This window comes from Triticum urartu, chromosome 7 (assembly GCF_003073215.2).
Source record: "Triticum urartu cultivar G1812 chromosome 7, Tu2.1, whole genome shotgun sequence".
Lineage (NCBI taxonomy): Eukaryota > Viridiplantae > Streptophyta > Magnoliopsida > Poales > Poaceae > Triticum > Triticum urartu.
In genome coordinates, this window is record NC_053028.1 from 406,619,660 (window position 1) to 406,631,921 (window position 12,262).

Here is a 12,262-nt window from a genome sequence, read left to right on the forward strand (position 1 = left end):
ATGCTTCAGAAGCTTCCCCCCTTAAAGACTTGCTAGGGGAGAACTCGATACCCTATACTGGAAGCGTTTTGCGGTTGCTTACTACAGAACACAAAGTACCTTGCACAGGAAGTCATCTGTGTATAATACTGGGGAAGATAGATAAATCTTGCCTTGGAAGCTTCTCTGGTAACTTGCAAGGGATGACGGGGTTGCTTACACCAGAAGCTTATCCTTGTGATAGGCGGATTGAATGCCACATATATATATATATATATATATATATATATATCGTCTTAATATTTCTGTTGTTGATCACTTGTACGAAACGGGGTTTTGCTAGACTATCCCCCTCTCTGAATATTGAATACATGGAACATTCTTGCTTTCTTCTAGGTATATCGGGTTTCAGAGTCATCCTCAACGAAGAATCAATATTTGCATCTGAATTATACCTATGACTAAGAATATATCGTCGATCTTGCACACAATTTATTTTCTTGCTGATTTGATCATTTCTGCTATGAAGGGCGCACATTGAGGGAGACTTTATTATCCATACCGTTGTGAGGAGTGCAAATTGATGCAAAATTGATTATCATCATCTCAATCAGATATTTCTCATTTCACTGTGGTTGGCTGAGAATTCCATTTTGTTTAGCTGAATTTCCAAATATATGCATTCCTTGCTGACACTTTGGGTCCAACGTTGGTTGACGAGCAACTTTAATAAGGGGAAAATTTGTAACACTGAAGGCCCAAAGAAAGAAGCAAAAGAAACGACAAAAACAAAAGCACACATGCATACAAATAATATAAATAATCAAGCAACATTACATATTACTGCTACTCACAACAATAGTATGCATGCACACCTAAGCACACAAACCTCGCAGAAACTCCGGTATTATGGTCTAATATGCTATGGTGGTGTGCACGAAAGTGAATCTGCGTGTGGAAGGAGTTGGCATAACCAAGGCTACACCAAGCGCTGGCTAAACAACAGTCGCAACCAAGTGGGTACGGAGGCGAGGACAGACTTGGTGATTAAGTAGCGGGACACCAGGTCACGACCACATCATCATCAAGCGTATGAAAGGGAATCGTACATGTCCAAAGAAGGGAATGACATGGAAATATATGGGAGGAAAAGCAAGGCTTGCTGGCATTGCCCTTTTCTGATAACAAATAGCAGTAAGGGTTGCCGAAGGGATGAGATGGATGGCACGATTCAGGATAGAGACAAGTCTATCACCGAAATAATAGGGGTCGGTGATGGAAGGATATCGACACGATATCTGAGCATAACTCCTGTGAATGGTGTCTGGAAAACTTGGCACCAGGGCAACACTCTGCTGGGATAGAGATGACGCCAAACACCAAAGAGTAGACATGCTAAGAAGGAGGGTACAGGTAGTGGATCGAAACTGATGCCACCTACACTCACAAGATTAACTGTTAGAGACTAAATAATAATCTATGTGCATGCAATGCAACAAACAAATGCAGTAAACAAGTGCAACACACCAACTAGAATCCATACTACCGCTTTCTAACGTTCGCGCGAGCTAGGGTGTCATACAGCCAAACTTGGCGCTGATACCAAGCCTGTGGCTCCCCGGCTCAAAGAAACTGAAATGACCCGTATTCTAGCCCAGAGATCAAGGAGAAGTCTTCTAGACTATGGCACTGCTTACCATAGAATAAATCAGCTCTTTATTACAATCTATGTGGGTACAAGGGAGATTACATCGGCATGGAGACACTACGCTTGCCATGGTTGCTCCATGCAAGCTGCAGAACAACACGATGCAGTGGAATAACTCTAGCAGCGGAACAGCAACGACAGTGATGAACTCCATTCCATAGGGACGCTGGCTGGAACGCTTATCCTAGCTCGCAAACAAGGGATCCACGACAAACAAGCAATCAATTCCAGCATGACCTGCAAACTGGCATGACACACTAGGTCAGTACATTGAATGTACTTGCAAGCTCACAATAACCAGAAGCATTCAAGACAAACAACAACATGGCAATTACAGGTTAAGCAAGAATTACCATGAGATCATCAGAATAACATGGCACGAACCACATGAACATATACGGCTGGAACAATATGAGCATGGCATGAACTTATAAATCTGACGATACTAAGGCCCTGTTTGGTTCAGTTTTTATCGACGGATTTCGCTGCCGTGCAGCAGAATCTGAACCAAAGGGCGAACCCAGCAGAATCCGATTCCAGAAATCCGCTGCCAAAATCTGAACCAAAAGAGGAAGCAGCCAAGCACGTGCTTTCTGAAATCTGATTCTGCTGCGGGCCAAAATCTAAAAAACCTGTATCAGCTGGTTTGTCAAATGACCTACATCTTTTTCACATCAGATTTTTCACAGTTGTTTTTCCATAATAGATTTTTTACAGCTGCTTTTAGAAATCCACAGCTGAACCAAACAAGGCCTAACATGCCACATGATGACACTAGATGCACCATTTATTTTGCTCGGGGTTACCTCGTAACCATCACATGCATCACTTACCAACCTCGGACATCACACGATCATCTCAGCATCAAATCAACCTTGGTATAAACAATACCGTAGTAATCATTAAATGAGCACAAGGAGCTCGATCTTTACCCATGATTCTTTCACAACATCACAAATATCCAACAACTCGGTATCCTCGATACCATAGTGATCATTCACGGATCACAAACGGAACCACTATTGGCTCAACGGGTTACCTTGTAACCAAACGGTGATCATTCACGGATCACATAACCAACTTATCTCATCATCGAACAAGGGTTGTTATTAAGCACATTATTATTATTACTATTATTGTTGTTGTTGATCCATAGCGTGACCAACTATGAACTGGGCCCTTATCCGCGGGCGCGGCTATCGATAGATTTAATATACACTCTGCAGAGGTTAGTACACTATACCCACACCACGGAACCCATGGCCTCGCACTCCCATCCCGGTGGACCAATGACGTCCCAACAAAACCGTCCTACTGCCATGACACTCTCCCGTCCACTCCAACCAACTCCACTTTAGGCTAAGTCATGGGTGGCCCCGTGCCTACCAAAGACACCAATGGCCACCGTCATGGCAAAACATAAACGGTCCCAAACGGGGACAAGGTACCATAAAAACAACAACGGGCAGACAAGGCTAATGTCCGCCTACCTGATCAGGGTAGCACGCGCACATAACCTTTCCTCATTGGAGGCACCGACGAGAGGCATGACAATAGACCCAATTAGGACCTTCCCATAAGGTAAGCGTGGTTGCACTGGTTATCTCGATATGGTGGCACCATGACTCAGCCAATAGTTGTTCAAGTCCAATTTAATCCGGCTAAACATGAATGCAATATGCTGAGCCATGGTAAAATAACATGATGCAATTACAATGCATGAGCATGATATCAACTTAAGCATGGGGGTGCAACATAACTATCGACCATATCAACAATGAATCATATCCAACTGAGCATAGCATAATACCGAGCATGAATATTACAAGTAGAACACTACTCATAGCATAACATGACCACTAGCGTCAACAATAAATACCATGCAAGAACACATCAACAACATTACTGAGTAAACACTTAACCAACTAACAACAATGGAACAATGCATATCAGCGGTACTCGGTAACCGATGTTAGTCATGCACCGACGAACATGACCAACCCAACATGTACTACTAACAAGCATGGCAATGTGAAAGTAACACTAGCAAGTTGAACATGATAACAGAGTGCAAGAAAACATAGCATGACGGTAGTCACCGATCCATAAGCATAACCGAAATAATGGCAGCAGTAACAAAACAAACATACAGTTATTCAAGATTCAAGTTGAAAACCAATGCTACTGCATGGCTATCATGCAAATGGTGGTTGTGACTTGCCTGGGGATGAAGAAAGCTACGGTAAGAAGTGCGGTGAAGCCGTGGAAAGAATCGCCGGAAACAATTCTCTCTCGAAGGAGGCTGTTTACAGGCAAGGGCAAAGTGGTTATTTTCACTCTGGGACCACCTAGTGAAAATGTTACCAACAGGAGGAGCTCAACGAGATGAAGAAGTAGGCTTTGGAATCACCTCAAACGGAGTTACGGTTGCGGAGTTATGAGGTGTAGAAGATCAAGGACCAATCTATGAATATTTTCATCATCAACGGGTCCCTGAGTGGATAAGACAGAAACGGATTTCAGATAATACGCTTTCGTAAAAGAGAAAGCGCATTCTTCGCCGCAATAGAGAGAAATACGTTTTCTAGATGGGAAAACATGTTTTAGCAAAAGAAGGAAAGGAATACGCTTTCATCAAATGAAAACGCACTCACCAGAAAGCGTTTTCACTTGCCACGTGGGATGGAGGGGGCGAGACACTGGCGCCTGGGGCTTAGGGAGCAGGGGAGGTGGCCAGGCTCGTCTTCTTCCTCCCGTGCCTCTGTCCTTCTTGTGGAATAGAGTAGGGGCAGGGGAAGGAAGCGGCCAAGGGGCCCGCCGGCTCTGGCCGTCTCTGGCCGCGCGGAGACCACCGGCGGGACCAGGCAGGCGAGGGGGTTCCATTCAGAGGGAGCATGGTCGCCTGGGAGGCACGGGGAGGAGGGGAGGGGTGGCGCCATGGGGAGTACATGGGCGGTGGTGGTGGTGGTGGTGGTCTCGGTGTTGCGGCTATCTCCGGTGAGGGGAAAGTGGGTGGGGCGGCTCAGCGGGACGAGGGGGAGTCGGTGGACGTGGTGTGAGGAGCATAGGAGGCTCAGGTTGGTCGGAACCAAGCCGAGGCTGAGGCGGCCATGGAGGATGACGATGAACAATGGCGAGATGAGGCTACTCCAGAGGGCAAATGAGGCGGGGAGGGATGAATGAGATGTGTAGGGGTTTGGGGGTCCTTATATAGGCGCGGAGGAGGGCACAAGAGCATCGCTAGCGAGCTTGAGCATTGCTCTAATGGTGGACAGTGGCTGGGCATCGCACGGGCATGGATCTAGCGGCGCATTTAAGGTGAACCACGACGAAGCAGCGACGCAGGGCGATGCAGTTGAGCACGGGCGAGCTCTTGGACAACGTTTGAGGCCGAGACGAGGAGGGAGTGGACGAGCATAGTGGCCGGAACAAGCCAGACCACGCGTTTAGCCATGACGCAAGCGTGATCACCATGCACACTGGCGCAAACATCGTGCTTTGGCATGGCCGACCATGTCCAGTAGATAGACCATCGTGCCCTGAGTCTAAATGAGGAAATAATTGGGTCCAGGGGTAAAGAAGAGATTTGCACTTAGCTCCAAAGTAAATCAACAGGAAGGTGTTTGTAACTTACTGTGGTGACACCAGCTTGGTAACGTGGTAAATAATTTGTCTGGTGATGGTCACACGCTAAGGTGATTAAGATGGCAAAGTGTAAGCTCAAGAAGAGCTGTTTAGCTAGTGGTTGCTGTAGAAACCACCAGACTGGACAGAAATACAAAAAATGAAGTAATACCCACATATTAATTGGGATTGATCTGAATTTTGGCATGGCCCAATTATGTGAAGACGTGAAGATTCTCAAAAAGTTTCAGGCCATTTGGATGAACCAAAATAGCACTTGCTTCATATAGCTTTGCTCTGGACAGAAACTTGGAAAAATTGCACAGGGCAAATTATGTAATGGATTGAGCAAAATTTTTGTGGAGAGTGTTTAAATGGATAGGAGAATTCCCTGGAAAATTTTCATCTTAAGTGAAGCAATATAAAATATAGTTGCTTCACAAACTGAAAATCTGACCAGAAACTAAGATTTGGAGCTGGGCTCACCTAGATGAGTTACATGAGCTCATATTTGGTGGAGTGTCATGATTGGATCATATGAAGGATCTTGCAAAAATTCAACTCATTTGCATATGCCTAGCTTGTACTTACTTCACACTCATTTCCCTCAGGCAGGAACTTTGGAAATTGCTCATGAATATTTACTAGGAAAATTCAGTTGAATTTTGGCATGGGCCAATTATATGGACAGGAAAAGATGTCCAAAAAGTTTGGGGTCAATTGGGCAAAGATAAATGGCACTTGCTTCACAATCTGCCACTCAGGACAGAATAGGAAAATAATTAATTGAGCATGATGGGAAACATGGAAAATGAAATATTTTTCCATATTTGAGGAAGATATGACCCAAACAATTAATAATAATTATTTGGGAATTTTGGGAGTGATGGAAATATAGGTTGCTTCACAACCAAGGGCTTAAAGGGTTATTCCTTTAATAGAAAAAGGAATATTCCCAATAAAAAGAATATTGGGTTAGGTCAAGGATGGAAATGACAAGGTCTTGGGAATGTTTTGAGGATGACAAGCCACTCTGGAAAGAAAGAAGAGGTCATCTTCTTCAATTTCTAGACCACATAGCCACGGAAAAAGAAAGCTCAAGCAAAAACTTTGGGAAATCAAAAGAAAAAGTAAGGGCCAAAAATCAGGCTATGACACTGCTATACATACTGGACTAATTACTAGAGCTCGCACACGCCAATTAAATTATCAGGTACTTTCATTTCTTGGTAATGATTCTATTGTTCATGAGAATATGATGCTGCCTAAATTGGATAAATTTGTTTTATTTACAAATGAAGGGCCTGGCATGGATAAGAGGGATGAACGCTAGAGCAAGACCAAGCATGGAGATGATGGCATGCGCAAGGGGATCAAGAACGGAGTTACAAGTGATGATTTCAGGGCTTTGAAGCCACCATAAGGAGTGCATGAAGCCTTGGACGAAATATACAAGATGCCACTTCATAAATTTCGTCCAGAGGCTATTCTAGGTGCTGCGTCACCTTATTATTGGGCCAGGCCCATGTATTTTTGAAATACTTAAGTATAGGCTGTTTTTAGAGTCTGTATGTGTGGGGAAACAAGAGTTAGGGTTGGTTTCGGACCCCTCCTCCAAGGGCCACGAAATCCCCTCTTCCTCCATATATACAGCCCTTAGGGTGTCGTTTAGACTTTGGGTTTTATTTAGATTAAAAGTTCACCATAGCTGCAACTTCGCGTGCTTTGTTTGTGTTCAACGACCAGACCAAGACGTCACAGAACCCTACCTTGATCAATAAAGCTTTCCTCTTATATTCGCAATATCCAGATTGCAATCTTAGTTTCTTGCTTGTTCTTCGTTGCCTGCAGGAAACAGACCTTCATGGTTAGGTTGATTGTGCTCCGGCGTGGTCAATAACCTCTCGGAGTTGGTTTAGCGATTGCCAAGGCGCGACATCCTCGGACGTTCGTAGTCGGATCGTCAAAGTCGACTTCCTCCAAAACGATAGACACCATCTCATTGAAAGATGGGACACGTTTGCCTTTATCAAGTGGTATCAGATTTCCAGGTTGCTTGGTGAGATTTTACAGTTTTTTGTAGTTTAGATCGACTGTGTTCTTCATACCTATAGTCCACGAAAAAGCCAAAAAAAAATTAGGGTTAGTTCATCCTATCCGAACCAATCTGAGCCTTTGCATAATCTTTTCTGTATTTGCTTTGTTGAATTTGTGGTTGCATCGTCATGTCTAGTTAATGGTCTTAGCGTCTAGTCCTTTAGAGTTTCGAGTTCTGTTCACAGGTTTTCACGTCGCCACTGCCATATATCACCACGGCATCATCATCATCACTGCTGCCATATACCACCACCGCCCCAACTCCATCGCCGCTGCCATATACCACCACCACATATTCACCGCCAATCCGAGTCCATATACGCCACCACCTATCCGCCGCCATCACGCCAATACGAGTCCACCTACAACATATATCCGCCACCAGTCCGTGTTCCACCCGATTCATCGCCACCACCAGTCCGAGTTCCACCAGATTCATCTCCGCCACCAGTCCTAGTCCGAGTTCAGTATTTTGTTACTCTGTTTTGGATTTCCAGATCACGCCATACTCCGAGTCGTGACAAAGTACGGCTCCCGAACTTTTGTGCTACCCGCAGTAGAAAAATAGTTCCAAACTAAAAAAATGAAGTCTAGAAAATTCTGGCTAGGCAGTTTTTAGACCATTTGTAGACTTTTTCGAAAAAAATTGTTGCGGAGCAAAAAAACAAAAAAAAGAGGGGAAAAAGTGCAAAAAAAGTGATTTTTCAGAGTGTGCTCCTCCCTTGTTTATGTACAATGCCGTCATTTTTGTTAGTGTTCTAGGCTCGCGTCTCTAGTACGGTCTAGCCTAGGACCACCACAGTACCGTCGTTGAGCGTTTCTTCAACTTTGCATCTCTGAATTGATTATTGCTGACCTTTTTTGCTACCATATTATAAGCCTTCCCAGCTCCACATACATCTACGTCGTGCGTTTGACTCTCCCTGGTAATCGCCCTATCCAAGATTTGAGAGTTTTGACTACGACGGTTGCCGATCACTGCCTGCTGCTAGGTAAGAACTGGTAAGAATTTGAGATTTGCTTGACGTATTTGTGACACCCACCACCACCTCTTGTTAGTAGTCTATAGGATCATATTCTTGTGTGTTTCTATTGCTGCTAACCATGGCAGGATCACAAGCCAACGAGACTGACTGGGAGAACATGATGAATAAGGAGTTGCATGATAAATTTCAGCAAATGATGAGTGGACAGGTGCAAGATGTGCTAAACAGATTTGAAGAGGCCATGGAGAAGATAGATGGCATGGAGAAGATGTTCGAAACAAAGCTCGATAACAAGTTTAGTGAATTGCTCGCGCGTCTTCCACCACCTCCACCGGCTGCACCTAACACACCTCTACAACAACAACAACAACAACAACAACAACGACTACCTCCACGTCGCGAAACTGCCCTCCGCCAAGCGAGCCGTGTCCCTCTTGCGCATGGCCAAACTGTTGGTGTTGCTGTTGATACTTCTGTGGCTCCTGCTGCTGATGACGAGGAGGATGATTATGCGGGAGATTACGAGGATGAGGTTGATCAAAATCAGAACTACGTGCAACCACCAGCACCACAACCACCAGTCGTCCACACGCAAATAATCACAATGGTAGGGCTCCCCCTCGGGTACGAGATCATGACCATCTCCCTAAAATGAAATTTAATATTCCACCATTTGAGGGTAGATACATTCCTGATATATATCTTACTTGGGAGTTAGAAACCAAATAACGTTTTACATGTTTAGAATATCCCGAGGAGAGATGTGTTGCTGCTGCACTTTGTGCTTTCACTAGTTTTTCTTGTGTGTGGTGGTCTGAGCATCGTAGATTATATCCAAATAATATTTCAACTACTTGGGTTGCTTTGAAAATTGCTATGCGTACTCGTTGGGTTCCACCATATTATCAACGTGAATTACTTCAAAAATTGTAGCGTTTAAGACAAGGAAAAAATTATGTAGAGGAATATTACCAGGAATTACAAACTGGCATGATTAGATGTGGTATTGTTGTGGATAATGAAGCTATGCTTGCACGTTTTATGGGTGGATTAAATAGACAGATTCAGACCATTCTAGAGTGTAAGGAGTATAATAATGTCACTCATTTATTCCATCTTGCTTGTAAAGCTAAATGTGAAGTGCAGGATCGACAGGCATTGGCCCGAACTAACTATTCTGCAGGTCGACCTTCCTCATGGACACCGCGTGCATCCTCTACTTCGACACATTTTACTACATCAACACCTCCATCAACTGCCACCTCTAGCCGTGATAGAAGAAAGCCGGCACAACCACCACTATCTGCCAAGAGCACACCTGCCGGGCCTGCGCAGAGCTCTTCTTCTTCCATGGCATCAATAGGGCACACAAGTGATATTATTTGTCGTCGTTGTAAGGGAAGAGGACATTTTGCGAGAGAATGCAAATCTCACCATGTGATGATTGCTACCAAGGATGGTGGGTATGAGTCTGCTAGTGACTATGATGAGGAGACTTTCGCTCTTTTACACATGAAGAACACGTTGGAGATGATTCTGATCATGAGATGCAATACATGGCTGCTGAAGATGCTGACAGGTATGAATGTTTAGTTGCTCAACGTGTTTTGAGTGTGTAGGATACACAAGCTGAGCAAAATCAGAGGCATAATTTGTTCCATACAAAGGGAGTTGTGAAGGAACGTTCTGTTCACGTCATCATAGATGGAGGGAGCTGCAAAAACTTGGCTAGCATGGAGATGGTGGAGAATCTATCTCTCACCACAAGACCACATCCACATCCTTACTACATCCAATGGTTCAACAACAACGGCAAGGTTAAGGTAACACGTACTGTTTGTGTGCATTTTAGTATCTCTACATATGCTGATTATGTTGATTGTGATGTGGTACCTATGCAAGCATGTTCCTTACTACTTGGTAGACCATGGAAATTTGATAAAATTTATGTACACCATGGTAGAAACAATCAGTATACTCTTGTTCATAAGGACAAAAATATTACTTTGCTTCCTATGACTCATGATTCCATTTTGAAATATGATACTAATAGAGCTAATAAAGCAAAACAGGAGCAAAATAAGAGTGAAAAACAGATTGTGGCGAAAGAATTTGAGCAACAAATGAAGCCTAATAATAAACCATCTAGTGTTGATTCTGAAATTAAATTGAAAAGTGCATGTTCACTTGCCACCAAATCTGATATTGATGATCTAGATTTTAGCATATCTGTTTGCTATGCTTTTGTGTGCAAAGAGGCATTATTTTCATTCGAGGACGTGCCTTCCTCTTTGCCTCCTGCTGTCACTAACATTTTGCAGGAATTTGCCGACATCTTTCCACAAGACGTGCCACCGGGATTACCACCTATTCGAGGGATTGAGCATCAACTTGACTTAATTCCCAGTGCATCATTACCCAACCGTGCACCATACCGTACCAATCCAGAGGAGACAAAGGATATTATGCGTCAAGTACAGGAGCTGCTCGACAAAGGTTATATACGCGAATCCCTTAGTCCTTGTGTTGTTCCTATCATTTTAGTGCCGAAAAAGGATGGTACGTCGCGTATGTGCGTTGATTGTAGAGGCATTAATAATATTACTATTCGTTATCGCCATCCTATTCCTAGGCTAGATGATATGCTTGATGAATTGAGTGGCTCTACAATATTCTCCAAAGTTGATTTGCGTAGTGGATACCATCAAATTCGTATGAAATTGGGAGATGAATGGAAAATGGCATTTAAAACTAAGTTTGGATTATAAGAGTGGTTAGTCATGTCTTTTAGGTTAACTAATGCACCTAGTACTTTCATGAGATCAATGAATGATGTTTTACGTGCTTTCATTGGACGATTTGTGGTAGTTTACTTTGATGACATATTGATTTATAGCAAATCTTTGGACGAACATTTGGAACATTCACGTGCTGTTTTTATTGCTCTAGGTGATGCACGTTTGTTTGGTAACCTTGGGAAGTGCACCTTTTGCACCGACCGAGTATCTTTTCTTGGCTATGTTGTTACTCCACAGGGAATTGAAGTTGATAAAGCCAAGATTGAAGCTGTTGAGAGTTGGCCGCAGCCCAAAACGGTCACACAAGTGAGGAGTTTCCTTGGCCTTGCTGGTTCCTATAGGCGTTTTGTGAGAGATTTCAGCACCATTGCTGCACCTCTCAACGAGCTTACAAAGAAGGATGTGCCTTTTGTTTGGGGTACCGCACGGTATTGAAAGATAAGTTGACACATGCTCCTTTACTCCAACTTCCTGATTTTAATAAGACTTTTGAGCTTGAATGCGATGCTAGTGGAATTGGATTAGGAGGTGTGTTATTACAAGATGGTAAACCTATTGCATATTTTTCTGAAAAATTGAGTGGGCCTAGTCTGAATTATTCTACTTATGATAGAGAATTATATGCTCTTGTTCGGACTTTAGAGACATGGCAACATTATTTATGGCCCAAAGAATTTGTTATACATTCTGATCATGAATCCTTGAAACATATTAAAAGTGAAGCTAAACTACATCGTAGACATGCTAAATGGGTTGAACTCATTGAAACTTTCCCTTATGTCATTAAACACAAGAAGGGTAAAGAAAATGTTATTGCTGATGCATTGTCTCGTCGCTATACTATGCTTTCACAACTTGACTTCAAAATATTTGGTTTGGAGACCATCAAATATCAATATGTGCATGATGATGATTTTAAAGATGTAATGCAGAATTGTAAAGAAGGAAGAACGTGGTACAAGTTTGTCGTTAATGATGGATTTGTGTTCCATGCTAACAAGCTATGCATTCCAGCTAGCTCCGTTCGTCTTTCGTTGTTGCAGGAGGCGCGTGGAGGAGGATTAATGGGA